The sequence below is a fragment of the Narcine bancroftii genome, chromosome 12 (assembly GCF_036971445.1).
Source record: "Narcine bancroftii isolate sNarBan1 chromosome 12, sNarBan1.hap1, whole genome shotgun sequence".
Taxonomy (NCBI): Eukaryota; Metazoa; Chordata; class Chondrichthyes; order Torpediniformes; family Narcinidae; genus Narcine; species Narcine bancroftii.
Window position 1 is genome coordinate 63,730,931 of NC_091480.1, and position 17,383 is coordinate 63,748,313.

Below are 17,383 nucleotides of genomic sequence, written 5' to 3' on the forward strand. Positions count from 1 at the left end.
AGTGACTTCATCACCAACATCGAAGTACTCGAGCTGGCAGAGTCCGCAAGCATCGAATCCACGCTGCTGAAGATCCAACTGCGCTGGGTGGGTCACATCTCCAGAATGGAGGACCATAGCCTTCCCAAGATCGTGTTATATGGCGAGCTTTCCACTGGCCACCGAGACAGAGGTGCACCAAAGAAGAGGTACAAGGACTGCTTAAAGAAATCTCTTGGTGCCTGCCACATTGACCACCGCCAGTGGGCTGATCTCGCCTCCAACCATGCATCTTGGCTCCTCACAGTTCGGCGGGCAGCAACCTCCTTTGAAGAAGACCGCAGAGCCCACCTCACTGACAAAAGGCAAAGGAGGAAAACCCAACACCCAACCCCAACCAACCAATTTTCCCCTGCAACCGTGTCTGCCTGTCCCGCATCCGACTTGTCAGCCACCAACGAGCCTGCAGCTGACGTGGACATTTTACCCCCTCCATAAATCTTCGTCCGCGAAGCCAAGCCAAAAAGAAATACCACTAAATAAAACAGAGCTTTGAAATTGTACTTCCAGTTCCTATTTGAACAAATAATGAAGAGTGTCGCAGCACTGACCCCTGAAGTACGTGACGATTGAATGCCACAAGTCAAAGAACAGTAAGGAGTAACCTTAGCTCATTCATTTTTTTCCCCTGAACCCACAACGATCATGTTCAAGGAAAAATAGTTGCCATACTAGCATTTAAAACACTGGCTGCTCATCTAACACACAGCCAACGATTGACACTTGGGAGAAGTGACAAGGAGTTATACAAATGCTTCCCCTTCCTTCCTCTTAGAAAGACTGTGGGAGGCACTTTATTCCACACATTTTTAGCCACCAAAAAAATTGTTAATTACGCCTCCAAATGAACATCACTTGAATGACAAAATAGAAAGAAACGAGTGGAAGATTCAAACTACACCCGGATCTCGCAGGATTACACTGCTTCGTTCATGTTTCAGTGCCAGCTCATCTAGGCAACATTTTCAGCAAGGGGCAGGTTCAAACATCTCGGGGAAGTCAGAGGAACAGTGCGAGGATGAGCTACACCCCCATGGCAACCAGATAGGAATCCAAACTATTCTTCCACAGGGACAGCTGCTGCCTTATTTATGCTGGTCTTCTGTGCACTCCTTCCTCGATTAGAAAATGCAGCGATTCCCCACTCTCCCTGCTTACATACCACTGTCAGTTGCTGTGCATTTGCAAAGACAGAACGGCTGAATCCTCTCGTGTTCTAATGTGATTACTGTCTGGGTCAATACCACTTCGACACGTGATGTGAAGAGGTGGCACTTGGAACAATGTGCACAGGCTGAAAGTGAGACAGACAGACGAGCAACGACTGCCCTGAATGGGGCCAAGCTGAGAGTGGCTCCCAACCCCTGCTCAGTCTCCCTCTGCTTGTATCAGGGAGGGACAGACACAAGCACCATTAGAACCCAACAGCTGATCAAGGAGAACCTTGGTGGGGCAAAGCTCTCCAAGCACTCCTGTCACTCATCTGTTACAATGAGCTGGATTAGTGAAAAGTAGGATTAGTGGTGGCGAGAGCCCAAGAGAAAGGTTTCCGGTATAGCCAGCTCACTTTATGCAAAACCACAGTGAAAACCATCTGAGCAAACTAAAGCAATAACACCCCTCGTGAGCTGACTAATTTAGATCAATTACCCACCGTGACACCCTGATCATTCCAGCATTGGGGTGCTGATGGGAATCCCAGTGTTAGAATCGACTCCAGAAACAAGAACAGTGAAGAAAGAGGGAAGGAGAGATAGAGGCAGGAATTGGAAGAACTGCAAGGGCGATGAATTTAGAGTTGCAAATGCTGTCCAATCAACAGGCAGCAGTGGACAGATGCGATGTGGGCAATGACAGCAAGTCAAAGGAGATGGCCCTGAATGACACCAGTACTGCACTACAACATCATGGTGTTTCACAAGGGTTAAAAGGCACAAGACCAGGTGAATGATAATCACGTAACCCTCTGTAATCAGAGGATAAGAATTATTTTGTTATAGTGACAGTGAGCCTCCAAATCAGATATTGCACTCCTGATCCCAGAGTAGAGATACAATTTGAGATGGCAAGGTGAGCAGAGGCTTTGCTTTCACATTCAAACTGATGACACGTGGCTGTCGAGATCTTGCAGGGCTATTGTGCCAATTTTTTTTCTGCAGTATACTATATATTATTGAGTAGGTGATTGGAAAGGTCAGCTCACGTTCATTTTTGTGGGATGCATCCGACAGGATTGGGAACTTAATATTTCAACAGCGCAGTTTCTGGAGGAGAATTAGGTAGGGTCTAGGAGAAATGGATGGTAAAATAAAACAATACAGTGTTATAATGTTTAAGGCAGTTGAACCACTACAGAATACATATTGGATCATTTTAATAATGATAACAAGTTTACTGTCATACATATTGTACAACGTACATATGCATCAAAATTCTTACCTGCTGCAGCCAAATGGGTATTTGTAAAAAAAAAATACTATAATTGTAAACTTAACTGGTATAAAGATGATGAATTTGTTCAAAATCCAAAGCATCTGTATTAAGACCAAATCATTTATGTACCAAGAGTTAAATACTCCACAAATGATCTTACGAGAAGTGAGGTGTAGTGATGGGGGAAGGTGGAGGCAGTGAGAGGGGAAAAAAATACACAGTGCTCTTGTAGTTCAGAAATACAGCAAAATCCCTGTTATCCGGAATTCAAGCAACCTTAAGCAGCCAGCAAAAAAGGGCATTAAATAAATAAATAGATAGATTGAATTAAAATAAACAATACATAAAAAATGTAAATAAAAGTTTATTATTGTAAAAGTAAGCATTTCTGAACTAACACAAACCTTTGGTGAAGATGGGAGCAAATATTCAGCCAGCGGAGGGCTGCTTGAATAAAGTTGTGTCGCAATGGTGTCGCCCGGGATGAAGAGCTGGTTGATGCTGCTTGCTGTTGGGGTGTCTCTCTTACAGTGTCTCCTTATCTATGCTTGTGGTGGGGGGGTTCTGTGGAGGGGGAGGAACCTGCAGAGGCAGCGACGGTTAAAAGTATTTTCAAAGTATGTGACTGAAAATAAAGTAAAATGCTTTAAGGTTTATATATTCATGCAAGTGAAGCTTGTTCAGTGTAATATTTTTGTCTTTTAACTGTTTATTTTTAATAAAATTATTAGTTAGGTATTGCAAGAGTCTCAAGCAACCAGAAAACTCGGTGATCTGGCACCTGGTTCCGGATACCAGGGGTTTTACTGTATTTGAATATTACAACCTTTTTTTAAAAAAATGGTGTTGGCCAATGAAAACTCCAGGTTTCATTGTCTGCCTGAGAGCAATGGTTTCTTTTATTTTCACTATCTGCTGTAAATAGCAACAAGGAGCAAAAAGTGATCTGGCAGATGGCCAATATCTATGGAGTCATGTTATTACAGATGTACTGAGTTAGGTCAGAACTGTACAACATGAAAACAGACCCTTTCGGCCAACTTGACTGCCTACCTGAGCTACTTTCACCAGCTTTCATTTGGTCCACATCCCTCCAAATCTTTCCCATTCTTTTTTTTAATCTTTACCATTCTTGGAGCTGTCTAATCGTCTTTTAAATCAGCTCTAATGGTTCCTCTAGCAGCACATTCTATACATGCACCATCCTCTGGAAAAAAAAGTTTCCTCGTTCAAATCTTCCCTCCCCCTCATCTTAAACCCATGCCCAACCTGGGAAAAGACTGACTCGCCACCTTATCTATGACCCTCATGGTTTGATCCCTTTCAGCCTCCTATTCTCCAGGGAAAAAATTCAAGCCTTTCCATTCTCTCCTTGAAACTCGTCCTTCAACCCTGATAGCAGCCTCATGATATTTTTCAGGATCATTTACAGTTTAGTAACATCCCTCCTCTAATTGGGCCAACCAGAACTACACACAGCACACCAAGCATGTTCTAATCAACACAGAAGCATAGAACATTACACCACAGAAACAGGCCCTTCTAGTCTGTGCCAAACTATTTTTCTGCCTCATCCCACTGACCTGCACCCATAGCCCTCCACATCTCATCCATCCATGTACCTGTCCAAATTCTTCTTAAATGTTAAAATTGAGCCCACATTCACCGCCTCAGCTGGCAGCTCATTCCACTCTCCCACCACTCTCTGTGTGAAGAAGTTCCCCCTAAACTTATCCCCTTTCATCCTTAACCCATGTCCTCTGGTTTGTATCTCACCTCCCCTTAGTGGAAAAAGCCCATCTACATTTACTCGGTCTATCCCCCTCATAATTTTAAATACCTCTATCAAATCTCCCCTCATTCTTCTACGCTCCCAGGGAATAAAGCCCTAACATGTTTAACCTTTTCCTGTAACTCAGTTCCTGAAATCCAGGCAACATTCCAGTAAATCCTCTCTGCACTCTTTCTATCATATTGATATCTTTCCTGTAGTTACGTGACCAAAACTGCACACAATACTCCAAATTTGGCCTCATCAATGTCTTGTACAACTTTACCATAACATCCCAGCTCCTATAGTCAATACTTTGATTTATGAAGGCCAATGTGCCAACTTGTACAGCTGTAATGTGACATCCTAACTCCTGTATGCAGTGCTCTTACAGATGAAGACAAGCATGCCAAATGAATTCTTCACCACCTTGTCCACTTGTGTCACCATTTGTATCTGTCCTCCTCTTAGTGGAAAAAGCCCATCTACATTTACTCTGTCTATCCCCCTCATAACTTTAAATACCTCTATCAAATCTCCCCTTATTCTTCTACGCTCCCAGGGAATAAAGCCCTACCTAACCTGTTTAACCTTTTCCTGTAACTCAGTTCCTGAAATCCAGGCAACATCCCAGAGAAACTATGTGCTCGTACCCCCTGTTCTCTGTTCTACGACACTCTCCAGGGCCCTACCCTTGTCCCTCTTTGGTTTGACTTGTTAAAATGCAGCACCTCGCAGTTTAATTCTTGTCTATCATTGCTTGGCTCACTTACCCAGTTGGTTGAGATCCCATTGAGGTCAGAGGACTTTCCTTATCATACCACCAATTTTAGTGTCATGCCCAAACTTGCTAACCACATTCTCATCCAAACCATTAAGAAAATAAACAATAGTGGACCCAGCATCAATCCTTGTGCTGCATCATTTTTAAGAGACCCCTCCCCATCTGAAAAACATCCCTCCTTTGCAATCCAAAGTCCTACCACCAAACCTTGGATCCTGTCATACAACCTTCTGGACCAGCCTACCATGCAGGACCTCAAAGGCCTTGCCAAAGTTCTAATCACCCTGCCCTCCAATCAATTTACTTGGTTAATTCCCTCAGAAAACTCAAAAAAGACATTTTCCCCATGCGCAAAGCTATGCTGATTATCATCAACCAATCCTTGCCTTTTTCAAATGCATAGAGATCCTGTCTCTCAGAATTCCCTCACCCCATAACATACCCACGACTGACATTGGTTTGCATTTTCCAGGCTTGCCCTTGCAGCTTTTCTTCAATAAAGGCACATGTCATACCAAGATTTTCCACTCTTCAAAAACAATTACCCCAACTAGTGTCCCTGCAATTTCTTCCCAAGCTCAATGTGCTAAGATACTCTTGGCTGGGCCCTGGTGACATATCAACCGCATAAGAAGAGGATGCTGTAATATTCTCTCTAAAAAACATCCTTATCAACTTCTCTAGCATCTATGTCTTCCTCCACAGTAACTACAGGTGAGAAATAGTCACTTAGCATCTACTGTGAATGACCACATTGATATTTCAGGGGCCTTATTCTATCGGTAGTTAATCTTTTGCCCTCAATTTAAATAGAATCACTTGGGATTCTCCCTTGCCTTATCAGCCAGTTACTTTTTTTTTTCCTTTCCTTTCTCCTCTTTGGCCCCACACCCTCTCTTTCAATAAAGAGGGAAGCCACTAAAAGTGTGACTAGGTTTCAGGAAGGAGGTGGTGGGTACTGATGGGAATTTTGTGAATTTTCTACCGCTGAAGGAGGTTAATACAAAAGAAATCAACATGTTCCATGTAAACTATCCAAGATGTTCATCCTAACTATTCCCAAAAGGCTGCATGATTAAATGGTGACATCCCACATTTTCTTATCATAGAGAATGAGACCACTTGGCCCATTGAGTCTCTGGTGGCTGAAAGAGCATTCCCCTCCCCCTCCCCCTCCCCCTCCCCCCCCCCCCATCAACTCCTCCCAGACTCTATCATTCACCTGCACATCAGGGGCAACTCACAGTGGCCAATTAACCTACCAACCTGCACATCTTGAGGACGCGGGAGGGAACCAAACTACACTGGGGAAACCCACGCAGCCACAGGGAGAAGATGCAAACTCTACACGGACAACACCCAAGGACTGGATTGAATCCAGGTCACTGGAGCTGCAAGGCAGTAGTATTATCTGGTGCACCCATGCTGCCCGTTCTACAGTCAAAAGACACCAAAGACACTGATCACGGATTCTTTAAGAGCTTTATCACAAAGGCCACTCTCTCCCATCAATGCCATATTATTACCTTTTGCTGCCCTCAGAACCTTTACCATCAATTACTCTGGTCTTCTGGATCTTACATCATCAACAAACATCAATTTTGCAGATAACTGCTGCACATCTTCTATCCCATACAAACATATATAGGGCCTTTCTCCTCAGGAAAATCCCACTTCCATCTCAATTCTCGATTTCCCTTAAATTTAACTCAACCTTCTGCATACCAGGTGTAAACGTTCCTTTCCAGAAAGGATGGAGTAAATAATAAGCAAAGAATTATATCTCAGGATCCATTCAAAATCCAATTAATAACATACCTTGTAGCTCCACAACTTTGAGAGCTCTGCTTTTGCTGACCACTCAATTATTAGCAGCCGTGCCTTCAGGTGCCAGAGTCTTGGGCTCTGGAGTTCTGTCCTCAAACCGTCCCATCTTTCTCCCTTCCTTTTAAAGTCTCGTGCAAACCCTTTTTTCTTTTTAACCAAGCCTTTTATTATCTGCCTTAATAGCTCCTTATAAAAACATACAAAGTAAATGTACGGGTAGACCATTTGGCCCCTTATGTTTGTTCTACTATTCAATAAGTTCATGCAGATCTTTTACCTCAGGCTCGACTAATCACGTATCCTTTGGATTCCCTTAATATCAAAAAAGTGACATTTGCATTCCATCTCATCCTACAGCCCTTCTGGATAAGCCAAATGCCTTCTCTGCTTGTTTCGAAAGGGAAACCAATAAAAACTCCTTGAAACTCCATAGGACATCAGCAGTAAATAAAATTTACGTGTTCCAGAATAAACTCAATATCATCCTCAAGCTCCTGTGGCTTAAGTGTCAATTTTGTTGAATAACTATTCCAATGAAACCTCTGATTTTGAGGTGCACGAGGTTCTGAAGAAATTGCTGCACAATCTCATACGCTGTGCTCATTTTCATTTTCTTCCTGCAGGTGTCTTCTCTCTGAAGTCTTTCCATCGACTTTGCAGCAGATCTGAGAACTAATTTATTCTTAGTTATTCAGGCATTTGTTCTCTCTGGACGACATCTTACAATCATCGTGCTTGTAAGTGACATCGTCAGAAAATCTCAACACGCTACAGCATTTGTCCACCATGTCCATAGATTCAGTCAAAATACGACTAAAGTGTAATCATAGAGGTATTTAAAATTATGACGGGAATAGATAGAGTAGATGTGAATAGGCTCTTTCCCCTGAGGGTAGGGGAGATTGGAACAAGGGGTTATAAGGGTTAGGGGGCAAAACGTTAGGAGTAATATAAGAGGATGATTCTTCACTCAGAGAGTGGTGGCTGAGTGGAATGATCTACCGGAAGAGGTAGTTGCGGCAGGGGCCATTCTGTCATTTAAGAGGAGGTTAGATAAGTACATGGATGTGAGGGTTATGGGCGTGGGCATGGGTAGGTGGAACTTGTGGAGTTTCATGTAAATCGGTGTGGACTAGAAGGGCCGAGATGGCCTGTTTCCGTACTGTAAATTGTTATATGGTTATATATTTCCACACACTAAAGAGAATGGTCAGCAAACATTCATTATAGTGAAACACAGTCTGCAGATGCTGAGATTGCAGTAAAAACACAAATGCCAGAGGTATTCGGTAAGTCTTGCATCCGTAGGCACATAACCAACGTTTCGGGCCGGAGCCCATCTTCAAGGTACAAGGTAAAAGCAGATAGATGCCTGAATAAAAAGGCTGGAGAGAGGAAAGAGCAGGGAGGAGCACAGACCAACAGACAAAAGATGATATTTGGTCTTGGATAAGAGGACAGGAGAGGTGAGAATTGATCAAGGAGGGGGTGGCTCCATGAATGCAGAAGAAAGGAGACAGGGGGAAAGAAGTGGGGGAGGGGAGATGGAAATTAGAGAAGTCGATGCCATCCGTTTGGATGGTGCCTGGATGGAATACAAGGTGTTATTCCTCCAATTTGCAGGCAGCTTCAGTCTGGCAAATATTCACTAGCACATTTTTACAAAACTATAGCCAAAGATTGCTGAACCTAGACTTGCACTGAAACTTATTTCTGTCGCTTGACATAGCAGCATTTCTGTGGCTAATCTTAACATGTTTAATTTGTAATTATTTTATTCTAATCAGTCATCCAAGAGTGGCAATTCCAGGCCCTGATCTTAAGGAAAGATTATCTGGTATTTGATTGATGCAGAACACGTACTATGCCAAAGAGTGTTTATAACTGCATCACGTTGAGATACAAACTTTAACTATCCAAGGCCACAGGCTTGGAGCATCACAAGAGCACCAGAAAGAGGAATTGGCCACCCAGCCCAACAAGTCTGCTCCATCACTTAATAAGATCATGGCTAACCTGGCCATGGACTCAGATCCATTTATCCACATTTTCCCCATAACTTTAAATTCCCCTATTCTTCAAAAATCTACCTGTCATTAATACATTCAATAGGAAGCCTCTCATTCCTTGAGCAGAGTTCCACAGATTCACTACTCTCATGAAGTTCTTCAATTTACATACACCCCAAAATTCTCACTTTCTGCAGGCAAACAGATACTTTGTAAAAACCACAATGGTAACTTGATGGAATTAAAAAAAGATACCAAATATATTCAGTTATCCTAGTTCAAAATAAGTGATTTTTGGAATAGTACATACAACCCTTTTGTGCGTCGGTGAAGTCCCTGATTAGTGCAGCAAGGTGAGTTTTTTTTTTCCTCTGTATTGCACATTTTGTTTAGAGTTCTTTATTTGTTTACAGGTGCACGTTGTGTAGTTTTTTTTGCACTACCAATAAGTGGTAATTCTGCCTCGCCCGCAGGAAAAAGGATCTCAGGGTTGTATGCGATGAGTGTACTCTGACAATAAATCTGATGTACCTGAAGATCAATGTTGCATTTTTCAATAAGCTTTTTGATAGGTGAGAAATTACAGTGGTTGCCTTGTAACAGGGTGGGAATGTAATTGCCTTCTAAAAAGACCTTGCCCTTGCTGTAGTGAGATAGTAACTGACACCACAAAGCATGTAATCATGTAAATAAACCAAGAGTAAGGACACCCTGACATTTCCCAGCCGTCTCCAGACACCACAAGGGAACATGTTGTTGTATTGTTACAAGATCAAACCAGCAACCACAAAGAAGGTGCCATATCACACAGGGGAAAAGATGAACAATTTTAACAAAAATCCCCCCTTTTATAACATTGCCCACTGGTCACTAAGCAAATTTATATAACAGTGTAAAACTAATAAATTCCCCAGCCTAAATAAAAAAATGTAATCAAAGTCAAAGTTAAATTTCCAACCAGCCCACAGAAAATCTTAAGACACAAAACACACAAGTCTTACAAGACTTTCATCTCAACTGAAGCAAAGTTAATAAAACTTCAGTTTGTTTGGTAAACTGATGCTACGAGAGAGAGAGAGATTGTCTTGTGTTGTTGCAGAGATAGGAGGAACCACTGGCTTGGTCCGGATCCTTCTGGCTGCCTTCGGAATGTTCATCTCTTTTAAAATGCCAAACATTCTAAACTGTCTTCCAGACCATGACTAATGCTCTGTGCCTCCTTCCACTCCACCACCCAGTGGTGGTTTATCATCCAAGTCCAGAAATTTTTAGAGAATTTTCTGCACATGCTCAGTCCGTCTCCCACACTCTCAGCAGTCCACCTTCACCTGGGCTCTCTAAGGCAAACTGTCACTTTTTAACATAAAACCATACAACACATAGGCCAATACACAACACAAATTTGTAACAGTATAAACAAGAATCACCAGCTGTGTGAAACTCATAAGGGCCTCACACAGACCCCTGCCCAAAAGTGGGATGAACACTCAGTATGCTTTGAGTGGGGCTCAGTGTAGAGAATGAGTTACTGAACTCTTTCTTGGTACCTTTAACAAGGCTGAATAAAGAAACTGCGATACACATTTTCTTTTTCTCCTGGGGCTCCAATTTCCTCCAACCCTTCAAAACCATTCCATGGTGTGGGTTAATGGGGTATAATTTGGGTGGCATGGACTTGTAGGGCTGAATTGGCCTGTTACAGTGCTGTATATCTTACTTAATTGGTTCTACTGTTTGTTTTATTACAGCGTGGGGTGAATTTCACAGAAGAATCCTCATTTGTCCTGGCCAGGTAGAGGAAGCGGTACAAAAGATGAAGTCAGAAGAGGCTACATCAAAATCAGATTCAGTCAAATAAAGCAAGGATATTTTTGACACCAACATATTCACAAATTGATAGCTGGATCACATTCTCAATAGGTTGGAGCCGTAACTGGTCAACGTCCACCGTTTACTCAAAGCACTCGCCTCTGATCTGTGCTCCTGGGAAAACATGCCTTAGAACACACTGGACCACAAAGATTTTGATTCCTGAACACTTTTGTTCCTCCAATTTCCAGGTGGTCTTGGTGGGATAGTACATAAGGCCATGTGAATATGGGAGTGTGACACAGAACTGAACTAGTTGGTTACTGCGAGGTCCTGGTTACTGTCAAAGGTGCTCAGCAAAGTGATCTCCCAATTTGCACCCAGTCTCTCCAACATAGAGAAGGCCACAAGGGAGCACTGGATGCAGTAAATCAGTCCTGCAAATACACAAGTGAAGTGTTGCTTCACGTGAAAGGCCTGTTGGGGCCCTGGAATATGGAGGTGCCTTAAAATCTTCCTATCATGCACTGCATTTTTCCAGATACAACCTATTTTGTGATTTCCTGTCATTTATTTTAAGTCTCAAGCTATTTTGGTCAGTGCAGGTGCTATGCAAATGTTGCCTTAGGCATGTTTGAGAATTTTCTAGGCAACTACAGAGCACCAAACAACTGATTGACATGTTTCAAAACCATGAGGTCCAACATGTCGTTGAAAATTCATTTTCTGCATTCGCACTCGGACGTCTTCCCGGCTGACCTCGGTGTCGTCAGTGACGAACACGGTGAAAGGTTTCCCCAGGACATTGCGACCATGGAAAAGCGGTATCAGGGCAACTGGATCCATCGATGCCGGCCGACTATTGTTGGACACTGACAAAGGAGGCATCAGATGCCGAGTACAAACGAAAATCAGCAGCAAAACATTTTTAGGTCATCATTACGCGATTAAATTAACTTTTATTGAATTTAGCATGTTTAATGTTTATCCAACTTCCTAAGTGATACAGAAAATCTGAAATCTGTGTTCAGCTTGAAATTGTCTATCATAAATCACAATTTTTTTTCAGGAAGCAAACCTTTTGGAAAAAATGTTATGTCCAGTGACATCAAGTGAAAGGACTCATTATGCAGGATATGCTTAAATCCATTTGGATTGAAACCCATTTTCCTCTCCCTACCATCCCCCCCCCCACAAACAAAAATATAGCTAAGTAAATATGTTGCAAAAAGTTTAAAGTGAAGAACCAAGATGAAATCAAACTCTAGCTGTCAACAAGGATATCAGGCCAGTCCCCATACAAGCATTCATTAAGATCAAAAAAGTACTGTGATGTTGTGTGATCCATTTTGAAACCAAAGGCAGTAGTGTACCAAAATCAATAACATTACAATGGGAGATCTCACGAGCTAAATAATTAAGTGACGTCTATATATGGCATATTTAGTTCAATTATGGTTATTCCTCTAGGCAAATGTGCTAGAGTAGAAAAATAGCGAAAGAAGAGAATTTCTTTTAATTTAAAAAAAATTTAGACACACAGCACGGTAACAGGCCCTTTTTGGCCCATGAGCTCATACCGCCCAATTTACACCCAATTGGCCTCCAACCCCCTATATGTTTTGAATGGTGGGAGGAAACTGGGGCCCCCAGGGAAAACCCACAGAGACACGGGGAGAAGGTACAAACTCCTACGAACAGCGCAGGATTCGAACCCCAGTGCTGTTTGCTGGCGCTGTAAAGACACTGCGCTTAACACCACACCACCCATTCCACCCCATGAGAAACTTGCACACCAGTGAACAACTTCCCATTACTATGCCTTACTCCAAGACATCCAAAAATCCAGATGCACCACCTGAGAATCTAGACTTTTCAAAACCTTTCAAACTTTTAAAATTTAGCAGGCTTTTGCACATGTCACAGATGCACAGCGGCAACAAACAGCCATAGCAGCAGACACAATAGAAATCGCAGAAGTGAATAAATATTTTGTATTTCAGGAGTTTCATTAATAAGCTAAAAAAAATATTTTGAATTAAATAACTTCTGCTTTCATTTGTATACTGTATTTATCTTTTACATTGTTCATTTTTAAACAATTTCAAGCATTGCATACTTTTTGACAAGAGTTGACTTTATTTTTCTTTAAAACTGCTCGTTTTGATAAATGAAGCACGTGGTATTCGCTATTGAAGAAACTACCAAAACTTACATGTTCATCTCTTCTTTATTTATCCTTAAATAGGAGTTTTAAAAGTACTGCCCGACAATCCGGACTGACCCAATCCTCGAGCAGTCCAGATTTTCAGAGTTTTCCTGTAACCCTGTTATTTCCATTATCAAAGTCACCAAGTTTCAATGGGTAAACATAAAACAAGCTCTTCAAACCTGGTGCACGCTTGGTGCATAGATGTGTGGAGGAAAGACAACTAATGAGTTATATTCATAAAAGAAGTTTTCATTATTTCACAAATTCCTTGTGTATGCCTGTGAGAAAAGCAGCAACCAATTGGCGCAAAGTTCCACAACAGGATGACCAAATAACAAATGACCAGTCGAGGGAAAAGGAATTCACCAACTGCCAATGCAACTAGTCTCAATAAATCACAAGCGTGCAGAGGTGGAAGGTTTTAGCAAACAATGCACAAATCGATAATCGACGCGTCAAGGCGCAAACTCAAATAACTGTCACTGCAAAGGCAATCGTCTTGTCTACTTCAGCAAGACATTTGAAACCATTCCTGATTGTGCAAAATTAGAGTTGTAAATGCATTTCCTCAGATGAAGTTCCTACTGCACTAATTCGCTCCAGCAACTTCCAACATTATTGGTAACACCTCCAAATAAACATGTGGGAACTTGCTTTCCATCACTGGAATGACAAAATAGAACGAAACGAGTGGAAGATTCAAAGTACACCCGGATCTCGCAGGATTACACTGCTTCGTTCATGTTTCAGTGCCAGCTCATCTAAGCAACATTTTCAGCAAGGGGCAGGTTCAAACATCTCGGGGAAGTCAGAGGAACAGTGCGAGGATGAGCTACACCCCCATGGCAACCAGATAGGAATCCAAACTATTCTTCCACAGGGACAGCTGCTGCCTTATTTATGCTGGTCTTCTGTGCACTCCTTCCTCGATTAGAAAATGCAGCGATTCCCCACTCTCCCTGCTTACATACCACTGTCAGTTGCTGTGCATTTGCAAAGACAGAACGGCTGAATCCTCTCGTGTTCTAATGTGATTACTGTCTGGGTCAATACCACTTCGACACGTGATGTGAAGAGGTGGCACTTGGAACAATGTGCACAGGCTGAAAGTGAGACAGACAGACGAGCAACGACTGCCCTGAATGGGGCCAAGCTGAGAGTGGCTCCCAACCCCTGCTCAGTCTCCCTCTGCTTGTATCAGGGAGGGACAGACACAAGCACCATTAGAACCCAACAGCTGATCAAGGAGAACCTTGGTGGGGCAAAGCTCTCCAAGCACTCCTGTCACTCATCTGTTACAATGAGCTGGATTAGTGAAAAGTAGGATTAGTGGTGGCGAGAGCCCAAGAGAAAGGTTTCCGGCTTAGCCAGCTCCTCTCAAGGCTCGCTTTATCACCCCCTAACACTACCATGCAAAACCACAGTGAAAACCATCTGAGCAAACTAAAGCAATAATCCCCCTCAAGTTGACTGGAATTCAAACCCACAATGCCTTGAGGATTCCAGCATTGATTGCTGATGAACCATTTAGGTGAAGATTCATAAATGTTATATTCTGTGCAGAGTATAAAAATTGCCTGATACCAGTGAACTTGGATGGGTGAGAAGTGAGATTGGACTGTGAATCAAAGAACTTTCCTGAACTTATACACACATTTCATACACGTGCGCTTAGAACTAGAAAGGAGTTAAGTTAGGTTGTTAATAGTAATAAGTTAGTTGATCCTGTTTTTATGTTTAAAGAAAATTAAAAGTAACTTTTGTTTAAGTTACCATTTGTCTTGGTGAATTTCTATTGCTGCTGGGCTTTGGGGTCCTCTGGGCCTGTAACAACCTTCAACTGCATATACAGTAAAATCCACATTATCCAGCACTCAATAGACCAGAAACTCAACCAGCAAAAAAAAATTGATAAAATAAATAAGAATAAATAAAGTTTTAAATAAAAGTTTAAAACTGCAAAAGTAAATGACGTTTCAACGACAGCGACCGAGATTCAAATTTAAATTTTGAAAGCTACGGAAATGACCTGATTAAAGTGAACTTTACATTTTGCACTGTCATTTAAACGGTGTATTTTTTTAATGTAGATGCACTAGTTAGGCATTGTAAGAGTGAGTCTCAGTCAACCAGAAAATTCACATATCCAACATTTGTGATCCCCGTAGGTACTGTAAAGCAAAGAGCACAGGTTCAATATGCTGACAGTAAAAGGGAGATTTGCAATTTAGAAAAGGTTAAAAAAGTGATACGTAACTGCTAAGTGACAATACTGTGCTTCTGAACAGTGATCAAATCAAGTCTAGAAAGTTATAGTCGAGCAGCACAAATCAATGGAAGCATTCAGTCTGCTAGCCTTACCTTTCCAAAAAGGGCACAACGCGGAGATTTCCCTGTTTGCACAGTTGAAATCAGAGTCGAACAGAGAAGAGAATTTAATAGCGTGGCATGAACGACCAAGACAGAGCCACAACTACAAGGCCATAAAATTGTTTTGGCCAAGGAATTGGAAGTGTGCTTTCCTCTTGGTGCATGGCCTGAACGTTAAGCCACTTTTCAAAAGCATCATGACAACATTGTCTACTCAACACAAACACTTAATGCGAACAATAAATCCATTAAAAATTGCAAAGTTCTTTCTTGCAAATGGACTGCCATGGTTTTGATGGGGAAAAAAGTGGGGGGCGGGGTTTCAAATTAAGAAATTTGCATAAAATTCACTTACAGTTCAAAAGCAATACGGAGGGTCCCAAAAATCCAAAACAGATGTTGCAAATACTCAACAGTTCAGGAATCCATTGAAGGAAACAAACTGTACTCTCTGCAGATGCTGTCCAATTTAAGTTTTATCAGCCACTTGTTGTCCAGTGATTGCCACCAGCTCCAAGCTTTTGAATGGATAAGGCACTTAGGCAATTCCTGCCAGTGGCAAATCTGTCTGGCTTGCAGCAGGCAAAAATAAATTTCATGTAATAGGTCACTGTTTTATTACTAAGATGATAAATTGAAACTTAAATCTTAACCTCAAAACTCCTCAAGACTAATAATTTTTAAGTATAAACAAAGTTCAAGATTTTTAAAATTGAAAGCAGAAAATTGCTGTGGTTTCAAGTGTCGTTAGCGATGAGAGTTTCAAATATTTAATGTGCTCCAGGTGGAATCTATCAGTTTAAAAAGCCACCAATACATGGTCTGTACTGGTATTCAATTGCAGACATTTTGGCTCCCTCAGTTTGGCCCCGGACATTTTGGCCCAGCTCTCCACACTACTCACTGTGTGCTGGCCAAGGTCCCACCACACTGCCTAGTGCTGTAGCACTGCCTGAACGCTCCCCCCCCCCTCCCCCCCCCAGGAAACTGCTCCTCAGCAAACAAGGGCTTTTTGTAAATTATAGCAATATATTTAACTTATTTTTAAAAATCGGGGAACAATAAAAAACAAGGGCCTTTGGTCAGTATGCATCTGTGGTGAGAGGAAAACAACATTTTGGGATTTATTGTTATACAAATAATCAATAATACAAATAATTATTCAATTATATGTAATAAAACATCATTTACCAAAAGCCCTTGTTTTTGAATGTTCCCCAAATGTTTTTAATAATTGAAATATATCGCTATAAGCTAAGAAAAACCCCTGTTTGCCAGGGGAGTGGTTTCCTAGGGGGAGGGAGTTTCTGCAACGCCAGCGGTTCAGGCAGTGCGGTGGGACAGAATCGGCCAACAGACAGTGAATGGGGTGGGTGGGCCAAAATGTCTGGCGCCATATTGTGGGGACCAAACTGTCCTCGAGCCTTGCAGACAATCTGAACAAATGGTTGTTGGTATGTACTCTCTAGCCAATCATCCATTCTGTAGCCCTGACCCACAGTTCTCCATCACCAAGAGGAAGAATCTAATTGTCCCCCCTTAAATATTAATTTCTTTAGCTTAACGAAAACAAAAAAAAAAATCAAATTCGAATCTTTGCACTTGTAAAGCTTTATTGGGTTACATTGCTTTTCTATGAGCTCAGAAATGTGCATGAACACTGCAGTTAAAATATTTTCCTGTTGCAACTGGAGGAATGAAAAAAAACTCAAATTGGATGCTTTCTGACAATTTTACAAAGGCTTCAGGTTATACAGCAGCTTCCATAGACTGACATTTTGTGCAGTAATCTTCAACTAAAAACCAGTGAGGAATTCATCAAATTTTATACAAACTTGGATCCCTTAGTAAAAGATCTGGGATGTTATATAGACTATGTCATTTTGGTCTAAATTTTTAATTAGAAACTGCATTGCTTTGAATGAAATGTTTATCATTTTCAGTAACAAAGGGATTGAAGCACCACAATGCTACAGCGGCAGCGATCGGGTCTGGGTTTCGAATCCAGTGCTGTCTGTAAGGAGCTTGTATGTTCTCCACATGTCCTCAGGTGCTCCGATTTCCACCCACCGTTCAAAACGTATGGGGGGGGGGGTGGTGGAACACACACGGTTGTAGGTCAATTTGAT

At 41.8% G+C, this 17,383-nt stretch overlaps 1 protein-coding gene across 1 annotated transcript in view; it reads right to left on the reverse strand.

Moving 5' to 3' along the window:
- The window catches only part of npffl (neuropeptide FF-amide peptide precursor like), an 89,466-nt gene extending 79,521 nt beyond the window's left edge, over positions 1–9,945 (reverse strand). The window contains exon 1 of the mRNA XM_069906475.1: positions 9,865–9,945. The gene's annotated coding sequence lies outside the window, so the exon portion shown is untranslated. The remainder of the gene's footprint in view (positions 1–9,864) is intronic.
- Positions 9,946–17,383: the final 7,438 nt, after the last annotated feature.